The following is a 17,516-nucleotide window of genomic DNA, read 5'->3' as shown; positions in this document are numbered from 1 at the left end:
TAAAGTCCTTCCAGGGAGAGCTTGGAAGTATATTCGAGTACACAACAGCGATATCATTTTAGCCATGGCTGAAAGAAAAGCTGGTGCCTGATTTTTACTTATACAAGGTTACTATCTCAACAGACTGAAAAGGTGGTTTTTCCAATATTCAGGTCCAGTTCCTCCTCGATGCTCGCTAAACTTTGCTTCTTATGAGATTGCTCATACTTCTTCAGCTCTATCGAAGAAGTGCACTTAACTGATCCTACTTATTCAAAATAGACTCTCACATATCAAATACATGTCCGGCGTGTAATGCGTCCCCACATGACACTGGCCACCTCTTTGCATGCCCTACTAACCCTACTCATTTGACACCCTTCTCCCTTTGGTCCGACCTCGTCGAAATAGCATATTTTCTGGGCATACCGTTAGATGACGCCGACGAAAACTTACTCCTTACCATACCCGTTACGACAACAATAACAATTGCCCTTAATTGAATGTGAATAAACATGGATATTAACGTAAAATGATTAGACTAAGTAAGTATTAAGTATCTGAAAAGCTGCTGAAAAGCTCATAATTTTAATTAAAATTTAAAGTTTGCTCTAACCTCGAATAAAACCGTTTTATTTTATTTTGTATTAGAGAGAGAGACAGACAGAGAGAGAAAGAAGAGGAGGGTAGATGCAGTCCAATTTAAATAAGGTTCGACTCAGATAATTTTGTTATCGAAATCTTGAAAATACAAATTTCGGAAAAAAGGCTCTATTTATTGATATGTTTAAATGATCTCTAAGTTCACATAGTGAGTTTCCCCAAATGGAAGTGATATACTTATTTACATGGTTGAACACCACATGAAACATCTGCTTGGCATACATACATACGTTGTATATGACTATATTGATATTTATATCTTCAAAGTCACCATCTGGGGGAGCGTTTCACCTCAATCAATGCTGAATCAAGTCAAATGTCAAAAGGGTGGAATTAATTGCATTTACAAAAGAGGGGAAACGCATATCTACCAACAAACATATAGGAATATATCAAAGTAGAGTTCCTTGCGGTAATGTAATCTCCCCGCTTCTACAAAGCTGCTCGCTGCGTTCACCCTAAAACAATACCACGGGTTCAAATCGAATTCTTTGCGTAAACTTATTTATGAAAACTCATTATATACTAGCGGAAAATATTTAAAGAATGTTCGGTCCGCTTTTTCCGACCCTCTCCCAACAGTCGGTTATCATAACGCGAAGCTAAGCGTAAAGCGTGAAAATGAGAAGTGACAACCGAAAACACTTTTCGGCAGTAAAACAAACGCTTCCGATACTCAAACGCTAACAATGATATCACCAGCCAAACTGTTATCTACTCACATATACAGTGGTTGGTGCTGCCGCAGGGGGGAATTAAAACGAAAGTTGTAGGGGTGTAAATATGGCACTTGACGGGTACTTAAAATTCTATTTACAGTTGTTGCATTGCATTGCGAATACCCACAATATTGCAGGCCATGGCCATTTACTGCGAACATCCGCGGAAATCGAGCATCATTGGAGCGTCCAAGTGTGTGCGGAGGGTGGAGTAAAGTGGAGCAAAAAATGTGTATGATTTGGCACACGAAAAGTGCACTGTGGTACCGGGGAAGTGATGGGCGAGTCGAGAGCGGCATGTAATATTCATGGGGCATGAATAATAACGTCGAATTGACGGAAATGGTGGGCAAAAAACTGAGTATAAAAATACAATATATGTGGATGTGGGTATGTAAATGTACTCATACACATGTTATATTCCATATGAAGCATATGATTTGGATCACTTTGCTATTATTGTTTTTTTTTTATCCGTGAAGAGTCTGGCAACCCAATTTTCGTTCGTATTTTACTTATTTGGTAAGTTCTTAAATTTTTTATTTGAAGTTTTTTTTTTATAAAAAAAATGATTTTTATGATGAATTTTGTGTTTGATTTTATAGAAATTCAGGAGGCGGAGAATAAAGCTTTTGAAAAGTCTGAAAGCGAATCGAACCCCCAGCACCTAATACGAGTATATACGCTTTTTTTCGCGACAAAATGGTCGAAGCAAAGTGGGTTAACAGGGATAGGTTGCTTGCCCACTAATCCGGATCTTGTTGGTTAATGAACCACTTACAGAACTTGAGGAATGATGTTGCTCTTGCGACCTAGCCATCAAAGAGATAAAACTAGATTGGTTTTACTTTTCAGAAAGTATAAAATTCCAGACGTTTCTCTCCCTTTATTCGAGGGCTCACACCTATTCATAAGGCAAAATGCTTGAAACCATAGTCAAGCTAATAATATCTATGGTGAATTCGTCTGATGAAGTAAGTTTTAAAAGATAAACTCGCTAAAAAGCTTGAACATGCAAAATGAGCGGCTCTTATCGACATCTGCAGAGCATTGGGGACTACTATACACCAACAATAGCACCTAATGCCATGCTACTCCCTGTACCCATGTATATTACCGGGTACATTGTATAAGCTAAGCTTAGCGGCTGTTTCTCTGCACAGATACCGACGAGAAATATTTGTTCAGGGAGAAAACGCTGGAGAAACAGCGCAGTTAGCTTTTTTTTACAGATGGATCAAAGCTAGTAGGAAAATTTAGAGAGGGAGTCTTCTACAATTAGGTTCTGTCAAACTTAGCTTTAAACAAGCGGATTACTTGGGTGTTTTTTAGGCACAAGTGGCTTCTGTAATGTAAACAATAGACATGCTGCACTTCAGACAGCTTCTGCCAGAGAGAATACTAGCATTGAGGTTATACTTCCTAATCAGACTCATTTGGGAGCCTGGTCATAGCGGAACTTTCAAACCGATGAGCTAGCAAAAGAGGGCACGCTTACCCCGCTCATATCGAAGTGGAAACTTTGCGAGATCCTTCAGGCCTAGAGAAGAACGTAATAGATCCACTGAACTGCTTGCCCTAGGCACAGTTCACCATTCCACAATCCTAAAAGTTCTCTTAAAGGAAATTGTTCAATGAGCATCCAGTCAGACGCTAATTGACAAAGTTGTGTAGAAGAAGGTGAGGTGGAAATATCCAGACAGTCCAGCTCTTGGAATATTGAAGTTGAGACAACTCGGCACACTTACCTTCGGTGAACCAGGAGACTAAACATAAACCGATATTAGCCGCCTCAACATATTTGTGACCTGTTCAAAGTGCTTAGCCGATTTATGATGGTCTTGTCATATTTTTTTATATTTTGTTAATTATTACTTTTTTCTTTAAATTTATATAGATATTTTTGGATATATAGTATAAGTACATTTGTTCACATTCTTGTTGTTATTGTTACTTTTTCACAATGACTACAGCTTCTCTTACTGAGCTACAAGTGCAAAATTCGCGCATGAAATTGGGATTGGCCCCAATTGAGGGCAATATGAGACTTCTATTTATATGAAACATATGTAGGTATCTGTGTGTGCGTGGGCGGTCAGTCATATTGTCTGCATTGCATATGAAATTATTTGCGAATGTTTTTTGGCTACTGTTTATTTAAGTGGGCTTGTAAGTTTCAGTTTATTGAAGCCACATTGGGTGGAGTTTTATTTATTTTTGGAAAACTTTTCTTTTCTCTTGCGAATTCTGCAATATTCTCTGGCCTGGCCATGGTGGAATTGCAGAAAACTGCTAGGCTAATGCTAGTTTAGATACTTCTCTCTTACTACATGCTGAATGGAAACGGGTAGGAGATCTTCTGACTTATTGCAGTTGAACCTCAAGCGAGCTCGGCTGGTGTCAAATGCTATTATCGCAATTATGCGATCGCAACAGCCTTCTCCACCTAGATTATAGAGTAGCAGTTCTAACTGGATACTGACCAAAAGGAATTTATACGGTAAATTTTTACCGGATTCTAGTTGTATAAGCTACTGAAAAAGAGCCATCTCCAAACTTTTTTCCCGAACACGGCAAAAAAACCTCGGATTTCGCACTTTTAGACATCCAGGTGAAATAGCGAAAATAGAAATAAAGTACCTAAGCAGATTTGAGATTGGTTTAGGGTGCTATGTCGAGAATTAATAACCAAAAACAAGAGTTTTTATCTGGCTTCACAAATGACTTTACTTAGCTACCTACGCCCGCGCCATTTTGGGGGATCGGTCATCTAACCTTACCTAAGTATCATCCCAAAAGAAGGTACCAAACCGACCATGCTGTAATTCAAAGGAAATATATTTCCATACACACCATCCTAAAATTTGGAGTTCAGAAAAATTGAGAAATTTATTTAGGTTGAAAATTTACTTTCCACAACTAAATTTTAAATTTAAGACGTTTTTATGATTGACTGACATCCAGAGCTGACCATTTAAATAATTAAATGCTTAAGAATGATGGAAATATAGACGAATTCGCTGCTGCTTATTTGAATTTATGTAGCAAAACTTGCAATATTCTACGACATATGTAAGTCAACTTGGCTCCTACGTCACTCTTGACAGTCATTACTTCGTAGTCATAGATATTTTGATCTATCTTGGAACCAGCATTAATGGAAACAACAATCTCAGATCCAAATCCGACGCAGAATAACTCTTGCCAACAGGTGCTACTTCGGACTGAGTAGGCAATTAAGAAGTAAATTCCTCTCTCGACGAAAAAAAAAACCAGAGCCGAGTTTACAACAACTCCTTTTCGCTATTTGGCGCCGATTGGAGATTCCAAGTGTAGCCAACTCCTTCTCCACCTGGTCTTTACAATGGAGTATAGGTCTTCCTCTTCCTCTGCTTCCCCGGCGGGTACTGCTTCGAGATTTGGGACACGCCACGTAAAAAAACACCCCCATTGAAAACAACAGAAGAGGTCGCCCCACTAGACAAATATGGGTTGTTTATGACACCAAGGTATGGATTTAAAGACGGTCATGTCTTGACGAAGTCGTTTTAGTCCATCAAAAATTTGTTTAATCGGCTTAAATTAAATAAGTTACCTCCTCTAACATTTATACTTAAGGAAACTTGCGAACTCTTTAATGATTCTGGTCTGAAAACTTGAATAAAACCAACTTATTGTGTATTGGATTACATCTCTATTTCGTGACCTTTATAATACTGGTGTATACCCCAGAGAGAAATTGGATGTTGATGTTGTTGTAGCGGCAGAATTCTGCTGAGTTGACAGTTCTTGGCCGAATACAAAACTGACTTCGCTCCAGTTACGTAGACCCGACTTCCGTGGGAACGAAGACTCTCTGATCATGAGAGTAACTGGATCTGAAACCACTGCTGTATTAACGGCGAAGATTAAGTTTTTATTTTTCTGTCATTCTTCACTGTACTATACAATGAAAGCTTATTGACTGGTAATTACAACCACATATGTTTTCCTAAGTAGGAACGACGCTGCTTGATCTAAATACTTTCTAAGATTGGTTTCTTCAACAAACTGTTGTCCAATGGATTCAACGGAATTTTGCATTTAAGACTTTGCACAAATTTTATGTCTGATACAATATAGAGGTTACGAACAACTATGATTTTAATAATTGTAGTCACTTTCTCTTATCATTCGATTGTTAATTAGTCCGTGGATTTCGTAGGATCTTTCTGGCATGACCAGTTACTTGCGTAGATTTGGCGTTAGACGGCGCTGTTTTCAGAGATATGAAATACAGGGAGCCATTTCTTAAAAATTAAAACATGTGATATACTTGTATTATCCCTTTGGAGAATTTGTTCTCATTCGATCTATGCATTTTATTTATATTTAATTTAATTTTGTTTTTAATATATATTTACAGCACTAGATCTAAAATTCTATTAAAACTTCTCAAATTTCAAATTCACTTAACTACTTTTACGTAAATAATTTATATATTTTTGTGGAAATTCAAAGTATACCTTTAGGAGCAGGCGTAAGATAACTCCCACTTTGGGTTGGGTTCTAATTCCAATCAAAAAGTTTTCCACCTACTCTTATTGGGCAATTAAAAACAGAGCATTTCATAGCATAATCAAATTATCAACCACACCCGACTGCCTTAATTCAAAGCACACGAGAGATAATATTACATTTATGCCGTAATCACGGACCAGCCATTAGAGCGATTTGAAATATATATTTAACATCAAAGTGCTGCCTACTTGTAGGCGCCATAGCAGCTTGCGTGCATTCGAGCGTGTGTTACCGGGACTAAGGGCGAGAGAAGAGTAGCTGAATTCTCAGAATTGTAACCGAAAAACTGTTAAGCGCCTTAATGTAGGCAACACATATGAATATACACAATTTTATGATGACTAATAGTTGGATGCGTTGTTGTAGGGGAGGACAAAGTGATGGCAGGGAATAAATATATTTGTCACAGCATTATGGCTAAAAATGCATGAGTAAGAGCGGTTTGAAACCGGAGACGAAAGAAGAATGGAGGCAGTAGTGAGCCGCTCTACGGACGAAGTTCATGTGGGCAATGTGGGAGCTAGATTTTTCGTAGAAATATTGTGGAAAAGCACTCGCTTTAACAAACAAGTACGATTTATGAGTCATGAAGTTTAGTGAGATGGAAATGTATGAGCGCAGGATATTTTCCTGCAGCTATTTTTTCTTCCTCGTTTTGAATATAAATTGCAAGGCAGATTAAATTTGAATCTTCTAGGAAATCAGCTGATTTGACGATGGCTGTGAATGCAAACACAATTCTGTAGTAAAATTTCGAGCAAATATCTCAATCTGAGCTGAGTCATAAATGGAAAACGGAAATCAATATCGTCAGAGCAAAGCAGCTATTGAATTTTCCGTGTTTCTTTTTCAGTGCCCAATTTACCATAACTCTCTTAATGCTTCAATAAAAATTAAAAAGAAAACTGCAAAAATATCTCAAGTGTCAAAATCCCCTCATTCATAGCAATTTTGTTACCAATACAACGCATTAAGTAATATTTTAATGCAAATATTTGCACATTTTGGCGTGACCACCTTGAACTTTTCTTGCCTCTGCGCACTTAAGCGCGAATGTAAATATTATTAAGACACTTACAGCTGGCGCTAATGAATAAAATACGCTCGCGTGCACTTACAAAGTAAACAAAGCAAATTTTCGCAAACAAAAAAGGCCAGGATGTAAGGAAGACCAAACAAGAAACGACCGGAGCCGGACGTTAGATACTGATATGACGATTTTTAGGAATAAAAGACGTGGCAAATTTCTCGGGATGTCTATAACACTTTTTTATAAAAGGTATTTTTATAGAGACATAGAATTTCCTACAGGGTCAGATGTAAAACTAGGAGTGAAGACTACATAAGTACGAACAAAACAGTACATTAGGCACTTCTTTTCCGATTTTAAGGAATGAAGTTATTTGGAACGTCTGTAAAGAATTATTGTGCAGGGTTTTCAAAAGCGACTTAACAGTCATAACTTTGAAGTCGTAGATAATTTCGACATCTTGGAAACAGCGTCAACACCAACAGCAATATTAGCCTCAAATCCAACGCAGAAATACTCTTGGCAACAAGTGCTCCTTTGGACTGAGTGGGCAATTGAAAAGTAAAGTCCTCTCCCGACAAACAAAGAGCAAACTCAAAGAGTCTCTCATCATTCCCGCCTTGCTATATGGTTCGAAGGCATGGAAAACGTCATTATGTGATGAGTCGACCTTAGAAGTTTTCGATAGAAAGATTTTGCGGAAGTTTTATGGTCATTTGCGCATTGGCCACGGCAAGTATCGCAGTCGATGAAGCGATGATCTGTACGAGATATTCGACGACATTGACATAGTTCAGCGAATCAAGAGACAGCAACTGCGCTGGCTAGGTCACGTTCTTCGGATGGAGAAGAACACCCTAGCTTTGAAGGTTTTCGATTTAGTACCCGGAAGCAAAGGAAGAGGAACACATCCACTCCATTGGAGAGATCAGGTAAAGAAGAGCCTGGCTGCACTTAATATCTTAAATTGGCGCCAAATATAGAAAAGCGGCGGTGTCTTCGCCAGAAAAGAAGAAGAAGAAGAAAAAGGACGTATTAAATATCACCAAGTGTCTGTAAAAATTCTTATATAGGGTGTTCCTTCAGAAACATAAAACTTACTAGAGAGACAAAGATCTACAACCGGACATAAGGCACTACTTTTGCGATCATTGAGAATTATAGAGGCGTAAAATGTGTCAAGATGTCTGAAGAATTAATGATATTTTTTCAGAAAGATAAAATTTTCCAGAACCACAAACGTCAAAGAAAAAAGAAGAAAGTAAAAAGACTACATAACTGTGAGCGGAACAGCCTGAAATTTCCGGCGATGTCTGTAGAAATGGTTATATAGGGTAGGTAGGTTTTTCAGAAACATCAAATTTTCTAAAGGAACATTTGTGAAAGTATGATGGAATTTCACAAATATTTAAGTTTGGAAATAATTTGAAAAAGTAAGAATTTTGGAAATATATATATTTCCAAAACTAATGTTCTTACAATTATCTTCAAAGATGAGTAAAATTTCTGCCTTAATGGCAAAATCAGCATTATCTTGAGGATGCAGAATTTTCATAGAGAAAATGTGACTGACTGGTCTGATTTATGCGACGAAGTCAATTTTTCTTTAACTGAAAATGGAGCTAAAGAAGTCAAAAAGTCTGTTATGAGCACAAAGATATTGTACTCTCTTTACAACATGGTGTGTTCGTATAAAATCAACATTAACAATAACATACAATCCAAAACAAAATTAATTCAAAATTAAAATAATAAAATATTGTTTGGTCAGCAGTAAAATTTGATGCATTGCACATTAAGAACAACGGAAAGAATGACGCATTGCCGTCAGTCACAGTTTATATATATACTATATTTTGATGTGTTTGCTTGAAATATTAATGGGACGAAGCAGCGGCGATAATGAGCGTAAGGTGACAAAGGAAATAAAGCAAGGCAAGTGAAGAAAGTCTCATACAGTTGTTGGTGTAGATGTATTTTGAGAATATGCAGTATCGGAGATACAAAATTTCAACCTTGATTTCGAATATTAAATCAGTTAGTGGATATAATTCAGGAACAAGAGAGCTTCCTTATTCCTCTTTTCCCCCCCTTTCTTTCCTTCGGCAGACTCGAACAATTGATCCATAGTGTGACAATCTTTAGTTTCAGTTTGCAAGTAAAGCCTTCTCTACTAGGTCTTTATAATGCAGACCTTCCCGTACCATTAACAATAGGTACCATCTTAAAATAAGTGAACGCATATTTCCACTACCTTTCTCTTCTTTGTTATATCATAATCACATTTTCATACTAGAAGCAGGTATACAGACTAGACATCAACAATTTTGTCGATGACATTAAAATTCCGGAATTAAATAACACAAAGATTTTAGTTGTTGGGTTTTATAAGCGATATTTCTTGACTATGTTTAAGAAGCAACAGAATTAGCAAAATATCGTACTCCAGACAATTTCTGGAAGTCTCCTGATTTTGTTTATTGAACAATAGGTCAGTGGGGTCACTATGCTCCCGGTTAAGGAGCACATCATATTACTTTCCTATCAGTTATTGATACGATCCTTTCCCAGAAATCAACCTAGTACTAATAAAATCTGAGGGAGAAGCTAGCATTACTGAGGGCAAAGATATCACTAGATCTCTTGCGATCCATCATGGGCCAAAAGGATTTTACGACAGCGCATGTACAAATGGTGACCCAGCTGAAGGAAGCTGCACTCCGGAGCAGTAAATCTACTGCTACGAGTACCTTAATGGATGGAACCTCGACTTGGAAAACACTGCAACAAATAGGAAGTCTGAAGCTGGAGTTGATAGAGAGCTCCTTAGAGTAAACCCCTGCACCCACTTTTCCCCTAAGCTTTCACCATAATTCTGAGAAGACTTTGATATTATTATTTTTGTTTTTGTTTTTTTATTGAAAAAAAAACTCCATATTACTAATCGTAAAAAATTAGTACCGATTTAACCGACATAATCCAGAAACCGAATTTCGAAACTTTCAAAACGTTTAATGATGTTAAACTGGAGAATTAAGCCGAAAGAACAGGAATGAACAAACTTCTTCATAAAATATCTATTCCCACATTACCAGAATTCGTTATCAAAAATTGCTAAAAGAAAATCCTCTCTTCTGCAACATCTCTAAATCAGATAAGATCCTTTGACATATAAAATGAATAAAAACACCATAATTTAAACAGCCACTAAGTATTTTCAAATGCTGCGAACATGTAATACCAACGACACCATTGCCAAAGCAAATGAAAAGTACACAACTCAATGCGGTTTGTATGCAGAGAACGTCGCTAGTTTAGGCTTTTTAGCCGGCTCAAGCGCAATTTACAGCATCAAAATTGCCAAGTGCCACTTCTGTACAAAGCGGGAACCGCTTTAATGGTACATATACATACATATGTATATATATATATGAATCTATACAGTTGTGAAAAATATAATAGCAGTATCAAATTAGAGTTCCTCGTTAACTAAAGAAACTCTGGCAATATATTAAGATAGTCGTCTTGACCCCTTTCTCTGAATTTATCGTAATTTTCTATGGCTAAAATATTTAAACTTGAATTCGACGCAGATTAAAGGCCTACTTATCTACATTCGACCTCGATATAAAAAAATGATGTCCAGCATGCGGGGACTGACTCTAATCACCTCTTTGTACACCCAGCTAACCCTATACATCTGACACCCCTCTCTCTATGACAGCACGTTTCCTGGTCCTACCGTTGGATGACATCGATGACTAGATAACCGGTAAAACAACAGCAAAATACGCCATATTTTATACTTTTTCTTCCATAAAAGTGAAATCGATTGATAAGAAAATGCAAACCTTCGAGTCCGACCGTCAAACGGATGGTTACTGCTGAGGAAAAGTGGGTTAAGTACGACAACGTAAAGCAAAAACGAGCTTTATCGAATCGCGGTAAGGAAACACACTCTACGGCACCAACTTTTAATTAACTCATATGCTTTCAACAGTTGGACCGTCTGAAAGAAGCGATCTCTCAGGAGCGGCCAGGATACCAATAGGAGAGAAATGTTGTATCAGAACAACTTACTTACTACGTGTTCCCGTCTGAGGCAATGATTTTTATGTTAAAAGAAGTTTGTAAAAACTGTATTATGAATGACGGAAAAACTGTGCGCTTCCCTATATTGACTTCTATTAACTAAACCTTATATTAAAGGCCGTTTGTAGGGGGTTTCCAACAAGGACAATTCGTCGAAATATTCACTTCTCTTGGTTAAGAAAAATAAAAGTTAACTTACTGAATTCTTCCTAGTTCCTAGACCTCCATCCCATCGGAAATCTATTAAATATGCCAAACAACTTTTTCGGCTACTATTCAATTTGGAGAAAATCACTTTGGATTGTAATTTAAAGTGCTGAAACAAAATTCAACAAATCCGAAGACAGTCTTTGTTTAATGCTCTGACATGTTGGAGCGCATTCGAATAAATTATAAACTTCTAGAACAATTTAACTAAAAAGAAAATTATTATTTTTATTTATATTCCAACAAACAAAAAACACCAAAAAATGCTATTTGCGAGATCAAGGCTTCATCTATCAGCGATCTCTATATTATTGCTAGACCATATGCTTGGAATGGCGCCTGAGTGTTCGTTTCAAGAATGTGCGGACTAGAAGACATATTATTGGCAGGCAAGATGATAACTAGACTCACTACAAGTAGGAAATATGGAGAGAATATGCGCCTGTGTCTTAGTTCTTTCAAGCGTAAGGTAAAATATGGAAACACTCTTTTCTGGTTAATTAATAATGCCTGAAACAACAACGAGCTTTACTAACAATCCTCTACCTTTACGGACACTTGTGGTCCTTAAACTTAAACATCTGAATAAAGACGTAAATGACATAATGAAAGCATTACTTGTAAGAGTAGTGCCGTTTTTATCTTCACCACTGTCGGCTATGTAAAAGTTCACAGTTATTTTTTAATGCTTATACGCCAAGAGGATAGTGAAAAACGTGAAAAAGAGCCAAGGCGAAAAGGCCGTTGCGCCTGTCTGTCCTTTCTTCTTCATGCTTACGGCCGTTTAAGTGTGTACTTGCAGCAACAGGCTCAACGGCTTACAACCCACACATATGCCTTGATGTCTGTATATACTATATGTATACATGTAATCACGTTTATATAAATGTGCATCCACTGCAGTTATGTTGTCACGGTGTGCACTGCAACATTTTAGTCCATACATGTTCCTAAGTATGTATGAATGTAGGCATAAGTAAAAATAAATAACTACAAATTAAAGTATGTTGTTGCAATTTGCTAGTTTTGCATACTTAACTAGCAAAACATGCGAAAGCAAATACTTGCATACAAAGTTGTAAATAGTTTACGAGGATATACTCACATATTTACATAGCCAACAGTAGCGCTAGAAGTGTACATAAACATACAGGGTGTATCAGCTTTTATGTTTACTAATCGTTTTTTTGCCAACGATCGACCATGAATCGCTTCAAACAGAATCAACGCGCCGAAATATTTTCTCAAATATATCGACTAGGATATAAATAAACACCGATGATTAAGTATATGTATATATGATATACTAAATAGGGTATACCGAACCTCACTATCAACGGCATCGTGTCAATAGACAAGTTTGTAAGCCATCGGCTTTTCAATAGAATGGGAACAGATCGGAGCTCCACTCGCTGCATGCGTTTTACTACTGGACAACTGAGTATCGCGACCTCTTGGCCAGCGCTCAACTACCATTAGTTCTTCGTCGCAAAATCCTTTTGGAAGAAAGTGGATCTCAAAAGCCTTACTCTCTCACTAAGGTTAACCTTACTCCTCTCGGTGTCCACTAGGTAAAGTTGAGAACGTTGCCGAATAACAGTTGAAAGAAGACGAGGTAAAAACATCTATCACCCTTTGCGGCTTAAACACCTCGAAGCTCACACTTTCAGACATTCTGGTGAACTGGTTGGAATAAAATAAAGCGCCAAAACAGTATTGATCTCGATTTCGCTTTTCAAGATCTGATTACGGGAGTACTAGTTTCTGGCTTCACAAAGGACTTTATATGGCAGTCCAAGTTCGACCCCATTTATAGGATATTTTTTGCGGTGTTAGATCTAATAACTACAGAAGATGCCCTAGAGCTGGCAAACCCTTGCTTTGCTCTTAAATTGACATGTCTCGGTTATTGTTCTATTAGCCTATTTACACATTTTCACAATTACTAATTTCAAGAACACGACGAGCCATTACCCACTGCAAATCTGTTTTAGCGAAAAAATACCGGAGGTCTGATGTCAAAACATATTGAGTGATGAAACAAATCGCTAAATCTGATTCCCCACCGGTATCTCTTTGTGTTATTACTTAAGGAACAAAGCGTAAGCCAGCAATCCTTGTAAGATTTACGAATTCACAGCAAATATTCGTGAAATTTCTTTATCCAACGGCCTAAAAGATGGCTAACTCTATATTTCTAAACACTTGGTCAGTTTCGTAAGAATAAATGTTCAGTCAAAATGCGATAAATCAATTGGAGATGTTCAATTCCATTTCCATGAGTTTCAATGATGATTTCGGCTGATTTTTGATGAATTCACGTACAGTTTCGATGGAATTTCCGGTGTAAGTTTTACCAATTTTAAAACAAAATTTAATGTTGGCACTTTGTACGAAGCACATTTTCACACCGATAACACAAACATATTGACACTTAAAACGCAATAACTTCACTTCCAATCGATGAAATGTCATGACAATCGATAAAGATAGCAGATTCTAACGCATCAGTCGATACATAGATGGCGCCACCAGGAACGCTAGATTCCTGATTACTTTGGAACGCACCTTGTATATATTATCCCTAAATACAGTACAAAACTTTATTAGAAAAGAGTTTAAGGATATAAGAATACTGTAGAGTTTTACTGAAGAACGGATCCAAAATTTTTGGGAGGACTTTAAAAAAGAGTTGTCCGAGATGCGTAAACTGTGATTCATAAAGTTTTAGTTAAACAAATTTGACACAGGACACAAGACGAATATTCCGAGTAAAGATTCGGTTAAACCTACAATGTGCATAAGATTTCCCTACCTTTTGTATTCAAATCAATACTCCTGAAGAGTAGAGCTGCAGCAGAGCGAACAAGGAAGTGGCGAATCGATGACGACTAATACATATATTAGTAAACAAAACTCTACCAACAAACCTTGGTTGTCATCATTTGCATTTCCGTATACCTATGTCCACCAGTAAATAATACATATTTAAAGTAATAACATTTATTTTAGTAAAGTGAAGCCCTGAAAACACACCTAGCTGCTCTTGAGGCAATATATTATTTACAAATGTGAAAAGTTGGCATAATAAAAATCACCGTTGCGTGGGCAGGTGTAACAGTAGCAGCAACAATAGTAGTCCAAAGTGGTCGGCAATGACGAAATAACAATGAACTATAAGGTAATTAGAAACCAATGTGCCATAGTTTCCGCCGCATTTTCTTAAAGGCAGACTCAAATAACTATTGTTGGAATAGTATATATGAGCTTTGACTGGCAGGAATGTCTCTAAACTAAAGTAAATAACGGATAATGAAATTTAGCAAACCAAAAAAAGCAGAATGAGTGGTGTACCAAAGAAAGTCGGTTTTGCATCGAACCGTAACGACAACCACAATTCAAACACGACAAACCCAAATGCAAAAAATCATATGTGAAACCAGCAAAATCAAAATCAAATCTTTGACGCCAAGGATGGATTACCTTTTGGTGGGATCAGAACGGAATAAATGTTCCTTTGGCCGACTATGATGAGGTACGAATAGCAATTACCCACCTGAAAAACAACAGCGTCAAGAACAAATGGATTACCAACCGAGCTATTCGTATACGACGGCGAAGAAATGACAAGACGCATGCATCAGCTTCCTTGCAAGATATTGTCAGATGAAAGCATCTCCGACTATTGAAACCTCAGTGTGCTCTGCCCAATCCACAAACCTGCGCCAATTAGCATGGGATAAGCCTCCTTATCGCATCGCATATAAGGCCTTATCGAGCGCACCGTCAACGAACTAATTCAACCTTATCAGTGTGGCTTCAAACCTACAATCGACCAAATTTTCACCATGCGCCAAATCTTGGAAAAGACCTGTGAAAGGAAGATCGACACACACCACCTTTTCATCGATTTTAAGCCGCCTTTGACAGCACGAAAAGGAACTGCTATGTCAAAACTTGGTAGCCGCGCAAATCTAATTCGACTGTATAAGCTGAAGTTGAGCTGCATCAAAAGTTCCGTGAGGATCGGGAAGAACCTCTTCGAGCCGTTCGATAGCTAGCGAGGTTTCAGAAAAGACGACATTTCATGTTGTCGAAATGGAAGAGAGAAATCCAGCTTTGAAAGTTTTCGATTCAGTACCCGCCGGCTTAAGTAGAGGAAGAGGAAGATCTCTACTCCGTTGGAAGGACCAAGTAGAGATGGACCTGGCTGCTCTTGGTAACACAACTTGTTGCGGTCGATTCAGGACACCTTCACTAGAAAACTTTTATAATAAGAGAGGTCAAGTTCGGTTTGTGCAAGCACGAGTTTAAGAGGCTAAGATTGAATTATAATAAAATATCTCAGATTTTACTATACTGAAATAAGCATCATCTGTTTGATACGTTCATCAGAAGGTTACTCCACCGCAATTAATTTCAATTATTAAGCTCTAAGAAAACTTTGAGACACGAGCTTCTATGGTCTATAAAACACTATGCAAAGATAAAATACAGATCGTATTTGTTTTTTTTTTTTTGATTTCAGACAGCTTCTCTGGACATCCTGAACCCGGTTATGCATACACACCTTCAACGTTAGATAATGTACAAAAATTTATCCTATTACCGAATAGTTACTAAAAGTTTTGTGAACATAAAAAAGATAATAAAAATATGCACACACATATAAGTATATATACATATGTATACATATATAAAATGTACATAAATGTATATGCTACGTCTGTGGTATATCGACTAGTTCTAATGATGGCAATTTGCAATGAATTTTATGGCCACTAACTGAGGCTTTGACGGCAAACGAGGTGTATTTCGTTTATTTTCGTCAAGAGCTACCGTAAATGAGTCAGTGAGATTGTAAAAAGTACACGCACATACATACATACATACTCATGACAGTATGGCTTGTGGCAGCTCAGCATGTTGCATGATGTCGTGTGCCAACTAAATTTTTTAACAAAATTTCAAACTATTAAAAGTTGAGTTTATTTGCAATGGCAGGCCATACAAACATACATACATATAGGGAATACAATGTACCACATACCAAGGAACGTCAGAGAGTGTAAAAATATAATTGGAGACAAGTTAAACATTAGTGGGCTTTTAGCTTTCGACGACCTTACTCGGTTTAAGAGCTGAGGAAACAAATGCAACGCTACTAGTCTGGGTGATTTCATAATGGGTCTCGTCAGATATCTGCATTACCCTACCTACCTACTTACCAAGCTAATGTAATTTCTAGAAGTTCAAAAAAATATGAAGTGATATACTAAAATTACACAACTGAGTAGTTTTCTAACATTTCTATTCTAGCGGCAAAATCGTAATCTTGTCATCTTTCTGAAAAGTTATTAGCTCCACTACCGACATAATTCGTGATTTAACAGCTAAGAATGTCATCGCTAATCGCCTTACCGAGACAACTTCACTTATGACTGGCAAACTCAAAAACCAACATAACATTTCTCTCAAGAACGAAAGTAAAACAATCAAAAACAAAACCTGAAAACGTGCTACATGCTGCATCAAACGCATGCGCGTCACACTTCCACTCAACCGCCTGATTGCTAGACTAACCAAAAAACTTTACATGTAGAAACTGGGACAAAGCGGTGGAACGCACCAATCTCGACCGGCTAACCGCAGTTTTATACTAAGTTCATTTGATGGTTTGACTGCACGACACGCCTGAATGGTTCGCAACGAACTTGGCCTACCCGCTGGCTGGCTGACTGGCTGTTTGGCCTGCTTTGAAACACACGAACATCGTGGCCCCGAAGTCAAGCCAGCGGGCGCGCTGATTTTCAAACCAAACTTGAAAGAAACGCCAATTGGTCTGCCAACCCTGAGGCTTCGCTAGCTGCTGTGCTCCCTCTCACCAAAACGAGAAAAAAAAGAAACAATAACAAACGTGATACGCAAAAATTCTTTTTAGCGGCTAAATGATTCAAGTTGAAGTTGAAGTTTAAGTATTTTGAGGTTATTCGTAAACGAATGCTGATAAACTGCTTTCGCACAGCGTTGTGCTTCCACTTTTTCTACGTGATTTTCTTGAAAACAGTGCCCAAATTGGGTCAAATCTGCGAGAATTCGAGTTGAGCTACTTTTTTGTGTGGTCGTTTTTTTTCGTATTGTTTTTGATTAGAAACAGCTTTTTGAGAAATAATTTAAATAGAAGTTATCTCTTTTGATAATGTTTTAATGTTTTAAAGCTTATAACTGTTTTAGAAACAGTTGTTAAACCGCTCGAGAAGACCTAA

At 37.5% G+C, this 17,516-nt stretch overlaps 1 protein-coding gene across 6 annotated transcripts in view; it reads right to left on the bottom strand.

Annotated features, from left to right (window-relative positions):
• LOC105233133 (GTPase-activating protein CdGAPr) overlaps positions 1-17,516 on the bottom strand; it is a 188,304-nt gene that overhangs the window by 124,853 nt on the left and 45,935 nt on the right. The gene's annotated exons all lie outside the window — the stretch shown is intronic.

This window comes from Bactrocera dorsalis, chromosome 1, assembly GCF_023373825.1.
Source record: "Bactrocera dorsalis isolate Fly_Bdor chromosome 1, ASM2337382v1, whole genome shotgun sequence".
NCBI lineage: Eukaryota > Metazoa > Arthropoda > Insecta > Diptera > Tephritidae > Bactrocera > Bactrocera dorsalis.
This window is presented reverse-complemented; position numbering and strand designations above follow the sequence as displayed.